Genomic DNA, 18,273 nt, shown 5'->3' on the forward strand with positions numbered 1-18,273 from the left:
TGAAATAACTTATTCCTGGTAAGAAGTTTCCTGGGTACATAAGACAGTAGTGAACCCTCTCGAGCATGCATAAGTTTCAGTAAGTTTCCCGGCACACGATTTTACTCGACTGGCCGCCCGCCCAGCCCGACCGCGCGCCGCTGAAAACACGTATTCTCGCCTTATTTTCGCCACCCAAACCTCAGTATACTGCCATGAAACCTGTATGATCTTATTCGTCGATGTTTGGATAGAATCTTTACTTCTGGTCTGAAAAAATGTTATAACATGTTAACATAACCTAGTATGACAAAGTAACATCATTACTCATCCGAATTCGCACTATACAACTTGCTCTTTTAGTTAACGATCGCACTTATTACCAAACATAACATAATATTACAACATAATTAAATGACGTCAATTAGGAGTACTTTAGCGGCAATTTAGCAATAAAGTCACGTGAGAAGGAGTGAGCGAGATGAGAGAGCGAGAGTGAGGTAGCAGACTTCACAACACGCGGAGTGATACGTTAAGTAGTGCCACAAGAAAAGTAAGAAATTTCACCTATATCATCTTTTCATTGCATTTAAAGCATGGACACAAACTATGATGAGCAAATGTATGCGTTAGAAGGAGAAAATAATGGCAGTAAAGTCGTGCAGTGGATAGAGAAAATAGAATTGTGAAGGGGGGGCGGAGGAGGAAATGGGCGAGAGGTAGTTCTGAGGTTGAAGCTGAGGGGTGGAACGTCATTGTGGATATTTTGTGCATTTTGCCCGTTTATTTTTTCATTTTACGTCTACATTATTCTTCGGCTATACAGGTAAGGACATAAGGCAGTGTGAGGTGATAATAATGTGGTGTGGGACCCCGGAGAAGGCAGTGTGGTGCCTGAAAAAAATAAGGTAAACATTTTGTTGTGTTCCGCCCCGACCCGTCACTTCCACACAGCTGATCACGCCAGGATTTTGGCCTCGTATGGTAGTTTCATTAAATATTTGTGCACCATCATCACCCAGCCACAGGAATGATGATAATGATAAGTTACTGGAGTAATTATGCAATACTTGTTTGATTAATGTCGCAGTTGACAGCCATGGACACATCCCATACCTTGACGTGTTTTGTATGTCAAGTGTCATTAGTACCATTGCTGGGTGCATAGACGGACAAAAGTGTTCATGTTTTTTATTAGTGAGTAATGATGTTGGCAATGATGGCCTTGAACCACTGCCTACACATCATACCCACATTGTGAAATTGGTGTGCACAAACAATGCACAGCGTTCTGGCTCCTTTTTTCTTTTTTTTTTTTTTTTTTTTTTTATAGGCTGCTTATAGAGCATACTTTATTTAGATTTTCCTCTTTTTTTTTGGGGGGGGGAAGGCTACTAATTTGTCAAGTGTTATCCAAAGTAATTTTGAGTTTACTGTATATTTTAAAAAGTGTTTGGTGTCCTGAATTAGACTAACTAACCAGTTATATAACTTACCATTATAACTTAGTGGGTCTGTTAACACCTGTTGGCACTTGTATGCCACCATCTAAATATGTCTCTGCTTTTTACTGAATGTATTGTATTGATCATAACAGGACTGAATTCATTCACATTAGTTTTGCTTAGAACATTACTGGGTAAACTATTTCAGTCATTTATTACTCTTTGGGAGAAAAAGCATTTTCTAATATCTTTTTTATTATGTTTATAAAGTTTGTGGAGGTTGTCTTTAACATAAAATTTGTGGGAGTTACCTCTAGTATTAAGTGTGGGGGAGTTGCCTCCAATATAGCTAAATGGGAGTTGCCTCTAAGATTGTAACTGCATCTCAGGAAAAATGTCTCATTCACATTGTTCCTTTATTTTGAATGTATAGTGTCTTTCTCTTCTGCTCTCTAGTGTCTAGTTTTAGTCATCAAAGCCAACCAAATTTACCAGTATATCCTGATACATTGTGTCTATAAAACTAATGTCTGTCCCTCATAGAAATGTGGTTAACAAACTTACATTTCAAATTGGTAATTGGATGTCAAAAGGAGGAGAGAAAAACACTGCACAAGATGAATATAAGTCATGGATACAAATAGGCCCCGTTGTTGTGTGATGAAGGAACTGTTTGGTATTGTGAAAAGTGATGTGCTTATTTCAGAGAACAGCTGAGGATGGGCTAGGTTGGGTTGGGGCAGGTTTGGTTACGTTAGGTTGCTTGTCTCTATCAATTTATTTTAATGGATTTTTTTTTTTTTTTTTTTTTAAGGTTTTTGACATTTTGAACTGTTTTGAAACTACTATACTATAATTTTTGTTGCAACTCACCTATACTCCTTCAGAAGGGTAAAAAATACTAAATACAATAAAACCAGTCAGACTATTTCTCTCTCTCTCTCTCTCTCTCTCTCCCCTGAAAACCCATCAGAAAATATGGGGAGGGGTCCCAAGTCCCTTAGGAAGGCCATGGACGAGACCGGGCTTTCCCACACAGCTCTCAAATAGTGTATGTTGTGTTGTTGGCATAGGTGATTGTGTGCAGTGCAGTCTTCCATAATGTGCTTAATAGTATGGGGTGCTCTGTTGCATCCTGGACAGGCATCAGCAACGGAGTCATCCAGCCTCTTCTGGTAGCTTAAGATGGCTGGATGGTGCCCACATCTCAGCCTGGCCAGGTGGACCCTGTCCTCACGAGGAAGATAGGATTCAGAAGGGTGGATGTCAGGAGGCCGTGCATGCAGCTGTGTGTTGTCTTTAAGTGACTGAATGGAGCGGCAAGTGATCTGAGTGTGGATATGCTTCTGGAAGCTGGTCTGAGGGGGGAGAGATGACAGTATTTGTGTATGGTATCGTGTGCTGGGTGTTGTTTTGATGTTCCTTGGTGTGGGTGGATGTACTGTAGTGGATGTTGTGAGTTTGTGGAGGCTGCAGCAAGAAACTGGGTGCCTCTCATGTCTAGGTGATCCTTGACTTTGAGGACTTTGGTTTCTTGATGTAGGTGGTCTGTGGGTGTAGTAGCTGTGCAGCCTGCTGATTATTTTTAGGGCCTTGTTCTGTATGGTCTGTAGAGTGTTGCAGTGTGTTTTGGTCAGGTTAGAAGCCCAGGCAGGGCTTGCATAATTCATCACTGAACGTATGTATTGTTTGTATACTGTGGTGGTGGTTTCTTTGTTGTGTCCAAATGTTGTATGGGCAAGTGACCTCAAAGCATTGAGTCTTGGTGTTATTTTATTTTTAATGTTTGTGATGTGTTGTTTAAATGACAATGATGTATGTTACTCCAAGGATTTTGTGTGTGTGTGTGTGTGTGTGTGTGTGGTAGGGGGATGTTCTTTATGGTGAGGTGTGGGATGTGACTGTGTTCTGCTGTCCAGTTTGTGAGAAGAGTCACTGTAGATCAGGCTGGGGCTATTTTGAGCCTGTTTGTGGTGTACCATTCGTGTAGTGTGTTGAGGTAAAGTTGAATGATCTGTGCAGCTGTGTTTGCGTTTTGGTGCATACATGTTTTATATCATCTGCATAGGAAACTATGTGTATCTGTGGGGTGTGGGTACGTCGTACATGTATATGTTGAAGAGTGTAGGGGACAAAACAGATCCTTGGGGGACACCGTTTGTGAAGTTTCTGATGTTAGAAGACTGACCGGCAAATGTTACTTGTGCACATCTGCCTGCTAAGTAGTTTGCCAGCCATCTTTTTGTGTTATTGTGCATGTTTGTGTTGAGTATTTTGTTTGTGAGGTTGTGGCTGGGGATGGCATCAAAAGCTTTGCTAATGTCTAGTGTGACTAGGAGCGTTCTGTGTTGTGGCCTAGCTGAATTCATGCCATCAAAAACTCTGTGTAAGGTCTGTAAGAAGGGTGTTTGTGGAGTGTAGTGGCCTAAAACCATGTTGTGACTGGGCTAGGGGAATGTGAGGTGTGACTAGTTGTAGTACCAGTCGTTCAGTGACTTTAGAGGGGGTGCAGAGGAGTGTGATGGTGCGATGTGAGGAGGGTAACGTGGGGTCTTTGTTGGGTTTAGGGATAGTGATGATATTGCCATGCTTCCAGATGTTGGGTATTATGTTGTGTGAGTAGCTGTAGTTTGATATGTTGGTGAGTGCTTGTATGCCTTATGGTCCTAGGTGTTTAAGGCAAATGTTGCTTATGTTGTGTGGTCCACAGGCAGATGAGTACTTGAGGTTGTTAATGATGTGCTTCGTCTGGTTGTAAGTGAAAGGTGCGTAGTCTGGGTCTGTGGGGGACTGTCTCTTACGTCTGATGATACATCGGTCTTCGGAATGGGGGTTTAGATGGCTGACTTGTGAGAAGTGATTGATGAGAGTGTTTGCTTGTTTATTTTAGGGTATGGTGTCTTGTTGTGATGGCAGCATGTGATTTTGTGGTGTTGCTGTTGGAAAATGTGATGCTGTTTAGTGTTTTATAGAGTTTACTGATGTTTGTTTTGTGGTCAAGTGTTTGGAGGTAATTTTTCCAGTTTAGTGTTTGCTGTTCTGATATTTTACTGTTTATCTGAGTGTTGAGTTCTTGTATTTGTTGTATGGTGTCTTGTGTATGGGGTGTTGGGGAGTGTTGCAGTGTGTCCCGTTGTCTGATGAGGCCTTGAATTTCTGGTGTGAAGTTTGGGTTGTGTTTCTTTCTGTTGCCTCTAGGGATGTGTCTTTTGTCTGCATTTTGTATGAGTGTATTGAAAGTTCACAGCGATGTTGATGTGATGGGTGTACTGTTTAGTGTTTCGAAATGTTGTTCTGTTTCAGTTACAAAGGCCTCCCAGATGTGTTCTTGATAATGGCTCACACTACAACAGCTACTGTACTGTACTTGCATTACATTTTCTCCAGGGATGGCATCAGTGTGTAGAAGACAGGTGGTGGTTGGTACACCTTACAGTCTCATCATTACTTATCAGTACTTGAATTACTTTAAAGTCAAGAGGCCAAGGCCTTACAGTTGTGGTGGTCCACCACTGCACCCCAGCCCTGCATCCCTATGTTTGAGGTCCATCTGATCCGGGATTCAGTTTGAGGCTGCCCTGCAGAGTTGGGTGTAACCTGGGACAAGAGGTTTGTCTGGTATCTCCATCAGGAATCTGTCCAGAGCTCTCTTGAAGTCCTCTACTGAGCAACACTTTTTGTCTCTCAGTTCTTTGGGAAGACTGTAAAAGATTTTTGGCCCGTTTATGTTGAAACTGGATCCTAAGCGGGTTTTAATTTTGTGTGGCACCTGGCTGGGTAATGCTTTTCTTGCACACTGCAGTCCAGCACAGTCACTTGGACATTGAATTTTCTTGTTGATTCTGGTGGATTTGGAACTAGTCCCTCCAGAATATTTCAGACATAGATTGTAATATGTCCCTCTCTTTTTCTCTCTTGAGAGTACATGTTCAGGGATTTTAGCTTGCTCCAGTATTCAAGTGATTTCATTCCCCTGATCTGGCATGTGAAGAGATGCTAGACAGATTCTAGGACTTTAATGTCTGTCACCTTATGGAGTGACCAGGGCTGGCTGCAGTAGGCCTAGTCTAGGATGGGTTGGACAAGAGCCTTCCCTAGTTTCACAAGGCATTCCTCTTGTGCAGGAAGTTGTTAGTATCCACCCAGCTACGGTACTTTGTTTGCTTTCTTTATTGTGTCCTGAATGTGGTACTGAAGTTTTGCCCTCAGCACTGAGATAAACTCCCAAGCATTTGACCTCATTTTTGGTTCTCATGGCGTGTCCATCTTCAGTGCAGATGTCCAATGAGCTTTTTAGATTTTCACGTACCACATCTTATTAGCTCAGATTTATCGTTAAAGACCACATTGTTTTTCCTTGCCCAGCTGTATACAGTATTTAGGTCCACTTGTAGCTTCACATCACCTACATTCTTACTAATGTTCATATCATCAGCAAATAAGAGTATAGTGTAGTGTTGAATCTTTTCATCAGGGTCAATCATCTGTATGAGGAAAAGAAAGGGTCTCAATACTGAACTCTGAGGTACGCCACTGACAACTGGACTTTCTGAGGATGATGCTCCATTTACTTTGACAGTCTGGCTTTTGGAGGACAAGAAGTTATGCAGCCTGATGCCAAGATTACCGGACCTTTCCAGGGTTCTCGCCTTGTGGAGGAGTATTCCATGATAACCATGTCAGAGTGCTAGGCAAAATCAAGGAATACCACATCCATATTATTTCCAGCTGGCAGTTGGTTTGGCAGGTGATCATAATGTACGGTAGTAGCTGAGAGAGACATGACCTTCTTTTACAAAAATCACGTTGGCTTTCGTTCATTATATAGTTTTTGGTCTTCTAGGAATTTAAGAATATGATTCCATAGCTACAATAAATTCAGATATTTTGATTACCCTATATTGGATGATAAGGCCACAGGACTGTAGTAGTAGTAGTAGTACCGGTAGTTGTTCCCTAGGCGGTCTGGCCGAACAGCCCCGAGCCCCTTAGGAAGGCCATGGACGAGACTGGGCTTTCCCACAGAGCTCTCAAAGAGTGTATGCTGTGTTGTTGGCGTAGGTGATTGTGTGCAGTGCAGTCTTCCATAATGTGCTTAATAGTATGGGGTGCTGTGTTGCATCCTGGACAGGCATCAGCGACGGAGTCATCCAGTCTCTTCTGGTAGCTTAAGAGGGCCGGATGGTGCCCACATCTCAGCCTGGCGAGGTGGACCCTGTCCTCACAAGGAAGATGGGACTCAGAAGGGTGGATGTCAGGAGGCCGTGCATGCAGCTGTGTGTTGTCTTTAAGTGACTGAATGGAGCGGCGAGTGATCTGGGTGTGGATATGCTTCTGGAAGCTGGTCTGAGGGGGGAGAGATGACAGTATTTGTGTATAGTATCGTGTGCTGGGTGTTGTTTTGATGTTCCTTGGTGTGGGTGGATGTGCTGCCATGTACTGTAGTGGATGTTGTGAGTTTGTGGAGGCTGCAGCAAGAAACTGGGTGCCTCTCATGTCTAGGTGATCCTTGACTTTGAGGACTTTGGTTTCTTGATGTAGGTGGTCTGTGGATGTAGTAGCTGTGCAGCTTGCTGATTATTTTTAGGGCCTTGTTCTGTATGGTCTGTAGAGTGTTGTAGTGTGTTTTGGTCAGGTTAGAAGCCCAGGCAGGGCTTGCATAATTCATCACTGAACGTATGTATTGTTTGTATACTGTGGTGGTGGTTTCTTTGTTGTGTCCGAATGTTGTATGGGCAAGTGACCTCAAAGCATTGAGTCTTGGTGTTATTTTATTTTTAATGTTTGTGATGTGTTGTTTAAATGACATTGATGTATTGTACGTTACACCAAGGATTTTGGGTGTGTGTGTGTGTGTGTGTGTGTGGTAGGGGAGTGTTTATGGTGAGGTGTGGGATGTGACTGTGTTCTGGTGTCCAGTTTGTGAGAAGAGTCACTGTAGATTTGGCTGGGGCTATTTTGAGCCTGTTTGTGGTGAACCATTCGTTTAGTGTGTTCAGGTAAGGTTGAATGATGTGTGCAGCTGTGTTTGCCTTTTGGTGTGTAGCCTACATGTAAGTGTTATATCATCCGCATAGGAAGCTATGTGTATCTGTGGTGTGTGGGGCATGGGTACGTCGTGCATGTATAGATTAAAGAGTGTAGGGGACAAAACAGATCCTTGGGGGACGCCGTTTATGAAGTTTCTGATGTTAGAAGACTGACCGGCAGATGTTACGTGTGCACATCTGCCTGCTAAGTAGTTTGCCAGCCATCTTTTTGTGTTATTGCGCATGTTTGTGTTGAGTATTTTGTTTGTGAGGTTGTGGCTGGGGATGGCATCAAAAGCTTTGCTAATGTCTAGTGTGACTAGGAGTGTTCTGTGGTGGCCTAGCTGAATTCATGCCATCGAAAACTCTGTGTAAGGTCTGTTAGAAGGGTGTTTGTGGAGTGTAGTGGCCTAAAGCCATGTTGTGACTGGGCTAGGGGAATGTGAGGTGTGACTAGTTGTAGTATCAGTTGTTCAGTGACTTTAGAGGGGATGCAGAGGAGTGTGATGGGGCGATGTGAGGAGGGTAACGTGGGGTCTTTGTTGTGTTTAGGGATAGTGATGATATTGCCATGCTTCCACATGTTGGGTATTACGTTGTGTGAGTAGCTGTAGTATGATATGTTGGTGAGTGCTTGTATGCCTTGTGGTCCTAGGTGTTTAAGGCAAATGTTGCTTATGTTGTGTGGTCCACAGGCAGATGAGTGCTTGAGGTTGTTAATGATGTGTTTCGTCTGGTTGTAAGTGAAAGGTGCGTAGTCTGGGTCTGTGGGGGACTGTCTCTTACGTCTGATGATACGTCGGTCTTCTGGATGGGGGGTTAGATGGCTGACTTGTGAAAAGTGATTGATGAGAGTGTTTGCTTGTTGTTTGTTTGAGGGTATGGTGTCTGTTGTTGTGATGGCAGCGTGTGATTGTGTGGTGATGCTGTTTAGTGTTTTGTAGAGTTTGCTGATGTTTGTTTTGTGGTCAAGTGTTTGGAGGTAATTTTTCCAGTTTAGTGTTTGCTATTCTTATATTTTACTGATTATCTGAGTGTTGAGTTCTTGTATTTGTTGTATGGTGTCTTGTGTATGGGGTGTTGGGGAGTGTCGCAGTGTGTCCCGTTGTCTGATGAGGCCTTGAATTTCTGGTGTGAAGTTGGGGTTGTCTCTCTTTCTGTTGCCTCTAGGGTATAGGGACTGTAGTTTTTGGAAAGACCCCTTTCACCTACATTCCATGAACCCAAACTTCCTACATTCCATGAACCCACTCTCATCCCCCTGGGCGATTTAATGTCCTTGGACTTGTGTTGAAGCTTATTCTTTAAATTAGTCAGTAATAATAAAGGGGAAGAGACATACCACAGGCCCCACCTACTGCACAGTCCCAGGTCCAGGCAATAGATCTGGGACCCCTAGCCCACCAGCCTTACCAATGTCTGTGGTAGTGGCCTTGGGGCACCCTGCCAGGACAGCTGCAGGGACACCCTCCAAGCGCGCCTTGGCACTGCAACTGTCCTGCCATTATACACCCACTTATTGGGCAGCCTCCTGGGGTGCTACTCCCAAGTTCGGGCCCCGCCTCTATTGGGTGGAAGTGGCTGTCCGGAAACCGCAATGCCCTGTACCCTCTAGCACAGGTTCAAGCCCCATCTCACCCCAGCCCACGATCTGTGCCGGTGGACCCCCCCCGGAGAAGAAAGAAAAAGAAAAAAAAAAAATCAGCCACTAGGTAGAGGGGGCAAAGTTTTCTGGCCACATCCCCTTGCTGGCATCATCCCCTGTAAAGTAGTGGGTATGTTGTGTGATACATAAAGTGCATGTGGTGTAGTGCATAAGATAGGTCATTTAGAAGCTCGGAATGTGACCAGAGAAGAGCATAGACAACAGAGGCACAACCAAAATGGAGTTCTCCCAGCAAACTTGGACTTGACATGCCAATGGACTGGTTGACAGTCATTTACAAGTTACATAAAGTAATAAAATGGTCACCTGTAATCATTGGTATATCATTAATTTTTCTCTCCAATTTAATATTTATGAAAAAAATAGAGTTGGAGATTATTGTACCTCACGCGAAACATGAACCGTCACTGTTACATCACAAGCCATACCAGGACCACAGCTGGCTGCCACTCACAGCAATATCTGGGAATCATACTTCAGTAAAGAGAAGATTTCCATGATATTCAGCTGTTATCATCATGATAGATATGTAAGACTTAGTGTGATAGTTCTTTTACAGATTAAGTATGCTATGTGTGTGCTTTAGTGAAGAGTTTTGTTGGTTTTAGAGAGATTTGCAGTGGCAGCAAACCTTGCAAGAACCAGGTACCCTGTAGGACAACTCGTAGTACCAAGATTAAATTTAGTAAAGTCGTAATGAAATGATTTATGAATTGAATCTGTACAGGTATTTCTAGGTCCTGACTCCAGGGGCATATAGCCCCGAAATTGGGCAGTAATACAATAGGGGAGATATCACAAGGACCAAAATATTTCAATGTTTTTTCCTCCTAGATAGGCCTGACTGTGGACAACTAGACTTCTGTGGACTTTTTGGTTATCTAATTTCTTGAATTTTTTGTAGTAGTGATGTTTGAACATCATTTTAGTAACAGTCAGTCTAATCTGGAGAATAAGATTTTCCCATCCCCACCAATGGCTTAAGCCAAAGTTAGAATTGGTTTTGCTTGACCAGTGACTTATGTGAAGCTGTATATGTGAGGCTATTATAATTTTTATCACAACATAGGTTCATACACACCTATTGTCTGAATTCCAGTCAAAAATTTGTTTAATTTGACTATTAATAAAAATTAAGGATTCAAAACAAAAATTGCTAAAGTTAGCAGAAGTGTTTCACCTCAAGCTTGACAACTTCCCTTGACAGACTTCTGTTTTGTGTAAATATTGGTTTACAATATAAATACATTTATTTGTGCTTTAAATCAATAGCTATTATTGCAAAATGGAAGTCTATCAATGTGTGTTGATGATCTGAATGTGAAATATCCGCTAACTCTAGCACGTTGTAACTCTGAAACCTGTTTTTTTAGTTCAGTTATATTAAGCACTTTTTTTTTTTTTTTTTTTCCGGATTTCAGATAATTAGGTATGCATGAAGCTATATGGTGATAAAAATTATATTTTCCTTAAAAGTGCTGATTCGATAAGTGACCACCGATTCGGCACTGAATTTCTTTGCACCGCTTCACAGCAGTAGGACTATTCAGATTTGGCAGTTGTGATGGCGTACTCCCAGTGCCCAGCTCGCCACCACTGCTGCTTGATTTTCAATTCTTGAAACAGTGATGAATCTTTTTTCTGGTGTGATTCCACTTGTGTTCTTGCACAGTGGAACAGAGCACCAATGGTTGTTATTTGCTGGGCTGACCATGATGAAGCAAAGCTTGGATAATCAGCAGAACCACAATCATACAACTTGGCTGGGGATCACAGTCATGTTTTGTCTGTGGGATTGGCTTTGGCTATTTTCAGTCTGTTTGTGGTGAACTATTAGTGTAGTGTGTTGAGGTAAAGTTGGAAGATATGTGCAGAAAAACAATCTGGTTAAAGACCCAGATGTAACTTTTTGAGGATGGCAGGGTCAGTGGCCCATGCCTGGCGCCAAACCACCGGGAAGTGACTGGTGCTTTTGCTCAGCTGCAGGCACTGGCTGTCTGCTGATTTGCCCATCAGAGTTGTCACAAAGTGTTTGATGACGAGCTTATCACTTGTGCCTGCCGGGCACTGCCCAATTGTGTGGCAAGGCTTTAAGGTCATATGATTGCTTTGATATGTTGCATGGTTTGTGTATCGCTTACAGGCATTCACTGTCGATTGCCAGGATGTTTACTGTGGGCGATATAGCTGCGGTATGAACACGGCACTGATTCCAACACATATCTCACAACGGTTTTATCTCATTTTATCTCTTTCAAGAAAATTCATAGCAATCATTCAATAGGATATGTTTCCTGATGTGGTGAAAATGAATACAGGGATGGCATGGTAATCAGTTATGAGGGTTTGTTTTTGCCTAACCTACCGGTATTTGTCACTAATGTTGTTGATGTTTCAGCTCTTAATATATATCATCATCAATAGGCATTCAGAAAAATCTTATTAATTTACTGTAAGTTTATTTCCTTTGACAAAATATTCACTCCGTATAACATTATAAAATAATGTTCTCTTCAATATAACGTGTGATCTATATAGCTACGACAAATAATAATATTCCTGTTTTATTCAGGTAACTTTCCTAACAAATATAATATTGCATGAAAACAATACATCATTGGATGAAATTATTAAATCAAAATAAATCTGCCACTTTAATTCAATTCAGTATCTTGTCAAGAGACCATTGCTGGCAATCACATCTTGATGGCAGACAGGTGGTGACACCACTTGACAGAATGATGTGGGTCTAATGCCTGTTGTTTAGCTATACTCCATGTTCATCCATAAATACTGTAGTATTCACTATAAATTGTTTCCTGCCACTTATTAGTTGTCAGCCGTCATTTACGGTACATTTAATCTGATGAGAATATTTGCTTCACCACCACTCAAAAGTTCAGCCCGTCACATTCCACCTGGCACAGACTCTAGGTTCTGGGTGATTCTTTCATAAAGGTACAGTCGTCAGCACAAATTCGCTGCAAGCCTGCTCTTGTGATGTGGGTCGTTTGGTCTGGCAATGGTGTATGGGAACCAGTTGCCACACAGGCTTTTATATGCTTTAAGGACGTGTTTTTAAAAATTAGTACTATAAATCACCCTGAATACAATATTCTTTATATCTGATTAGCATAAAAATGTGCAAAAGACGACAGATGAATGGAGAAACTCCTGTTCTCTTCATTGTATCCATCCCTTGTCCCTCCCCACCCTCCCCTCCTTCTTCCCTCTCCCGCTATCCTTATTCTCCACTCCTCTCTTTCTCCGCCCTGTCTACCTTATATCACCCACAACGCTAATCTGCGTAATGAACCGCACTCTTCTCTATATCTTGTCTATTCCTGTAACCTTTTTGCTCCCCAACATTCGAGAGTTTCATGCCATGCAACAGTCTCCTCCCACTCGTTACTCCACACATGATGCAGCAGTCCGAAACTTTAGTGTTTCTGATACTGCTTCGTGAACAGTATGAGGAGAATAGGAACATTTTCCTAGGGAAGAGAGAGGTCGAGAAGTAGGAGGAGTGGGCACAAATGTTGGTTTAATTTCGCCTACTGATATAATAGGCACAGACTTACGGGCTCACTCAAACAAATACTAGCAAGGAATACATGACAAAAACGAGACCTCAGTGTTCCTGTATCTCCTGGCTATTAGTAGTGACAAAGGGTGGAGAACAGAAAGACAACTGGAGAGGAGTGGGAAGGAGACAAGGAGGGTAAGAATGGGACTAGAACGGGAAGGAATACTGATAATAAACCTTGGATATAGTTGGTAGTACTCATAGCAACTGGGAATATGGCAGACAAGGTTTAGAAAACAGTCAAGAGAGAATTGCGATGTGCCAATCAGGTTAGTGCCGTGGAAAAATGAATGAAGGTGGAGAGGGTGGGGAGACGAGACAGTGGAGAGGCATGAAAGTGAGTGGGGGACAGGAGGGAGGGGGAGGGGTGGGGGGGAATATCAGGAGGAGTAAGAGGAAGAGAGGGGAAGGGAGCTTAGACACAATTATAATGAATACCTGAATATTACACTCATACGTCGTTCCATAATATTGTCAACTCTTGCAGTTTTTTACACTAATCAATTACAGTATACAGAAAATTGTACTTTAGGCAGTCTCTAGTACCACTTTCGAAAAACATGTGGTTAAAGTGAATAAAAGTCTATGTGGCAACTCGTCCCTTTACAGTGTTGCGAGACAAAAGGACTCGCATCACACTAGTAGACTTGCAGCGAATTTATGCTGACGACTGTACATGGACATACTACAGGGAACTGCCAGATGTCTCCATACACCAGTATTTTTCTCGCACTTTCTGCATGCCCAGCTGTACACACGCTTAAAAAAGTATCGTTACACCTTCTACATGATACTAACTGACACCATGAATGAAACGTTTGATAACAGCCTTCCTCCAACCCTACTGAGACAACTGGATTGTTCAGTATGAAACTCATCGGACCCCCTTGTAACAATACTTTTTTGACACACCAAAACGCAAACACAGCCGCACACATCCTCCAACTTCACCTCAACATACTACACTAATAGTTCACCACAAACAGACTCAAAATAGCCCCAGTCAAATCTACAGTGACCCTTCTCACAATCTGGACAGCAGAACATAGTCGTATTTCATACCTCACCATAAACAGCATCCCCCTAACACACACACACACACACACACACACACACACACACACACACACACACACACACACACACCGCTCGCTGGCTCGGAGGTAACGTTCTCGCTTGCTATCTGGTAGACGGGAGTTCCGGCCTCGCTCAGGTTGCGAAAAGTTTCACTGACAAAGTGGGTGGTTACTGTCCCCCTTGAGCAAGGGGACGGGTGTGTGCGTGTGTGAAGGTCACAGCCATGCCCTTAGATCGGACTATATGAGCTCTCAGCTCCCTTCCGGGAGGGTAAAAGCTGACGATCACGATCATCAAGTGATCCTGACCAACTCGGTGAATTACACACACACACACACACACACACACCTTGGGTGTGTGTGTAACATACAGTACATCAATGTCATTTAAGCAACACATCACAAACGTTGAAAATAAATTAACGCCAAGACTCGGCACCCTAAGGTCACTTGCGTATACAACATTCAGACACAACAACCACCACATTATACAGACAATATATACGTTCAGTGATGAAGTGTGCAAACCCTGCTTTGGTGTTTAACCTCACTGAAACACTACAGCACCCTACAGACCATACAGAACAAGGCCCTAAAAATAATCACAGGCTGCACAGCAACTACACCTAACTGACCACCTACACCGAGAAACGAAAGTCCTCCAAGTCAAGGATCATCTAGACATGAGAGGCACACATATTCCTGCCACAGCCTCCACAAACCCACACCAACCACTACACTACTTGGCAGCACATCCACTCACATGAATGATAATCAGACAACACCCAGCACACAATATCATACACAAATACTGTCATCTCTTCCCCCTCACCTACCTCAAACCAGCTTCCAGAAGCATAACCATGCTTAAATCACTCGCCGATCCATTCAGTCACTCAAAGACAACACATAGCTGCATGCACGGCCTCCCAATATCCACTCTTCTGAATCCTACCTCCCTTGTGAGGACAGTGTCCACTGGCCAGGCTGAGAAGTGGGCATCATCCGTCCCTCATGAGTAATCAGAAGAGGCTAGATGACTCTGTCGCTGATGCCTGTCCAGGATGCAGCACAACACCCCATGCTATTAAGCACATTATGGAAGATTACATTGCACAAAATCGCCTGCACCTACGACACAACATATACCGGTACTTATTGAGAGCTCTGTGGGAAAGCCTGGTCTCGACCGTGGCCTTCCTTAGGGGCTCGGGGCTTTTCAGTCAAACTGCCTAAGGAACAACTACTACTACTACTACTGTTGCCTCAAAGCTGAGAGCTCGTAATGCAGTTTCAAGAGCTGTATATAAGCAGTGTTAGCATTTTGAAATGTTATTGTAGCCCTAGGCTCACTTGCTTGTGAACCTAGCGGACTGTAGGCTATAGATTCCATTCCTGCAGGCTATAATCCTTTCAGGCAACAGGAAAAGAGCAGAGGGACAATTGTATAACCAAGCAGTGGAGCCACTCAGGTACAGTACCGGTATATCAGTGCAGCCACATGAAATCATTCCATTCCTCTCTAGTACTTAATTGGATGCTAAGAAATGAACAATGCTTGGTATGGTATGATAAACATCAGCTTTTCTAATCGTTAAAATTTCAGAAAAATATGAGATTGTGTGGTTACTTTTTGTGCCATTGAAGCACTAAATTGAGAGATCGTGTACATCCATCAAAACACAAATTGACAATAGAAATCCTGGAAATATGAACTCTTACTGTACCAGTAATTAGAGATGTACCAATACAAAAATTTTGACCGATACTGATACCACAAACTTGGACCGATACCGATACTACTACAGATGCCGATACCATTGTATTGGAGACCAAACTATTAGGCTGTTGCCCATACTCGTGCGACTTTCTTTTTTTCAAGTTTGCCATTAAACTACTGTGCACCATGTACTAAAAATAATGTTACTAAATAACTGGATATTACCAATAATTTATTTTTCATCCCTATAAAACACCTAAATTCTACTGAACAAAATAACTTCCAGTGAGTGATATGCTACACACTAAATTCCTTTTAAGTATCGGCAGAAAATCAGCCGATACTGATTCCGAGACCAGTACTCTAAATATGGGTCGATACCACTGATACTGATGCATCGGTACATCCCTACTGGTAATTACAGTATAGGAATGGCCGACTTACCACCAAGTATTGTAGCTTCATGTACATCCATCAAAGCACAAATTGACAAAATAAAAATGGCTGAAGTATGAAATCTTCCTGTAATTACAGTATAGGAATGGCCAACTTACACCAAATATGGTAGCTTGGCAAGTTTGTTTTCTTGGGCTGTATGCTGTAATTATCACTAACCTTTACCAGCAACCTAAGGTTGAATTTGGAGTTTTCTTCTAGGCCAGTTGCCATTCAAGCCTAATCAGTCCAGCGTACTTCAGGGAATAGGTTGTAGTTATGTAGGAAAGATGTATATGTTTAGTACTAATCTCAATCCCAGACTGTGACTGTAAATGTGTTCTCCTGGGAGTGTTGTACTAGGTCAGAGCTTTTGGTCCCACACGACTCTCATATGGGCAGGATGGTAAACCATCAACCTCATGCCTACAGAGACAAGCAAGCCAAGATGTTCCTGAGTATCAGTATCATCATTTCTCTTACCTAGCCACAGGTTTCTCTTAACATTTACCAGTATATTATCAGTCCATGTACTCCATAAACCTTTTGTGACTGATTCTAACGTGCATCCCTAATCAACATCAGAAGGTACCGGTAGCTGCCAGTATACAAATATATTTCTCGACATGACGACTGTGTGCTACCCAAATGTGTGGGTGTACTGTGGAGTAGAGCATGTTTACAAAGATCATTTATAGTAAATGAAGAAAGGCTCTAGTAAATATATCATGCTGACACTGCATTATGTACAGGCAAACCCCGGTTTAACGATCTAATTGGTTGAGTAAAACCCCATCATTAGGCGGGGTATCGTATATCGGAGTGCTTTTAACATGTATTTCAATGTGGACCATTTACCAGCCTTGGGTTTCCCCCCAAACCAAGTCCAGAACCCACCCAGATGAGCCCAAAAACAGGTTTAAAGGCAATCTAAGTGGCCTAACAGCTGTGAAGGAAGCTAACCTAAGCCTAACACCTGTAAATAACTCATTAAAAACCAGCAAATCAAACCTGAATATCAAATATAAGTCTGGAAAAAATCAAGCTTAGTAAACTGTACCCCAAAATGACAATGTTCACCCCACCTATGGCTAAAACACATTAATTGAAGTCTATAATCAGTTTATAAATCAACCTAAACCCACAATTTTAGTATAAAATATCATCAAAATCGGTAAGAAAAATCAAAACCCATCGTTAAACTGGGGTTTGGCCATCGTTAGGTGGGGTATCGTGCAATTTCTACCCCCATTGTTAAGCTGGGGTATCACATCTAGGGGTATAATATATCGAGGTATTACTGTACCTTTGTAAAGCTACCGGTATATTATAAACAGATTTGCTTCTGCCCTAGTGAACTACCAAAGCCCTTTATAACAGATTGTTCTACATGAAAGAGGATTGATTGCAAGTTTTTTCCCTATGTTTTACGGCATAAATTTTTCAAGTTTGGTGATTTCCTGGTAAAACCATACTTCTCAAAGGCACAATTGCACAGTTTTGATGTGGGTAATCTTTGTTTTCTTGTATGTGTAGATATGTAAACCTTTTGTAACTCATTCATCTTTTTGCAGAACTGACCCACTATCTGCCTACAGTACTGCATCATCAGCTTACAGGCAAGTTAATACAGTAGTTTTCATACATTGCCTTCTGCAGTAGCTAAATCTAGTTCTGCTTCTCTCCCAATTGCTGCACAGATAGTCTAATTAGGTGCAGTATCATCAAGCCAAACCTATCACCCACTAATTCATGGGTTAGAAGAATCCACAGAATAGAAACAGGAAAGTATAAAGTAGTTTCGGCAGAGCATCTTATCAAAAATGACCATGCATCTTGGCTGTAACTCAAAAGCCAGTATTTGGGAAAGCTGACTGAATTTTTCACCCAGTTTCTCAAAAGGGGACAGACTATACTGGAGGAAGAGAGAGAAAAAATCTGTATCTCTATACTGTATATTGTTTGCTGTATTATTGAGATAAGCAGATATATATACTTCAGTTTCAAATAAATAAATAAACTTCAGTTTCAAAAATATTAAAACAGACACCTGATTACTATGTAGTCATATAATTATTTTTTATACTGAACTTAGCCAGGCAAAGGAACCACTGATGCCATATTCATTGTCTGACAGCTTCAGAAATAATATATATATTAAAAAAAAGGGAGCTGTGCTTTGTTATGTTGAGTTGGAGAAGGCCATTGACTGAGTCCTTAGGGAAGTGCTGAAGTGAGCAATGAGAAATCTTGGGATTGAGGAGTGGCTGCTTAGAGTGGTTAAGACTGTGTATGTAGGTGTTTCACACAGGTGAGAACAAATGGAGATATGAATGA

The 18,273-nt window shown here is 42.1% G+C and overlaps 1 protein-coding gene across 1 annotated transcript in view; it reads left to right on the forward strand.

Annotated features, from left to right (window-relative positions):
• The first annotated feature begins 676 nt into the window (after nt 1-676).
• Nucleotides 677-18,273, forward strand: part of Rab5 (RAS oncogene family member Rab5) — a 66,438-nt gene continuing 48,841 nt past the window's right edge. The window contains exons 1-2 of the mRNA XM_080278877.1: nt 677-805; nt 17,511-17,555. The gene's annotated coding sequence lies outside the window, so the exon portion shown is untranslated. The remainder of the gene's footprint in view (nt 806-17,510; nt 17,556-18,273) is intronic.

Source organism: Coenobita brevimanus, chromosome 75 (genome assembly GCF_032717465.1).
Source record: "Coenobita brevimanus isolate Jiangsu-jjx chromosome 75, ASM3271746v2, whole genome shotgun sequence".
Classification (NCBI taxonomy): Eukaryota; Metazoa; Arthropoda; class Malacostraca; order Decapoda; family Coenobitidae; genus Coenobita; species Coenobita brevimanus.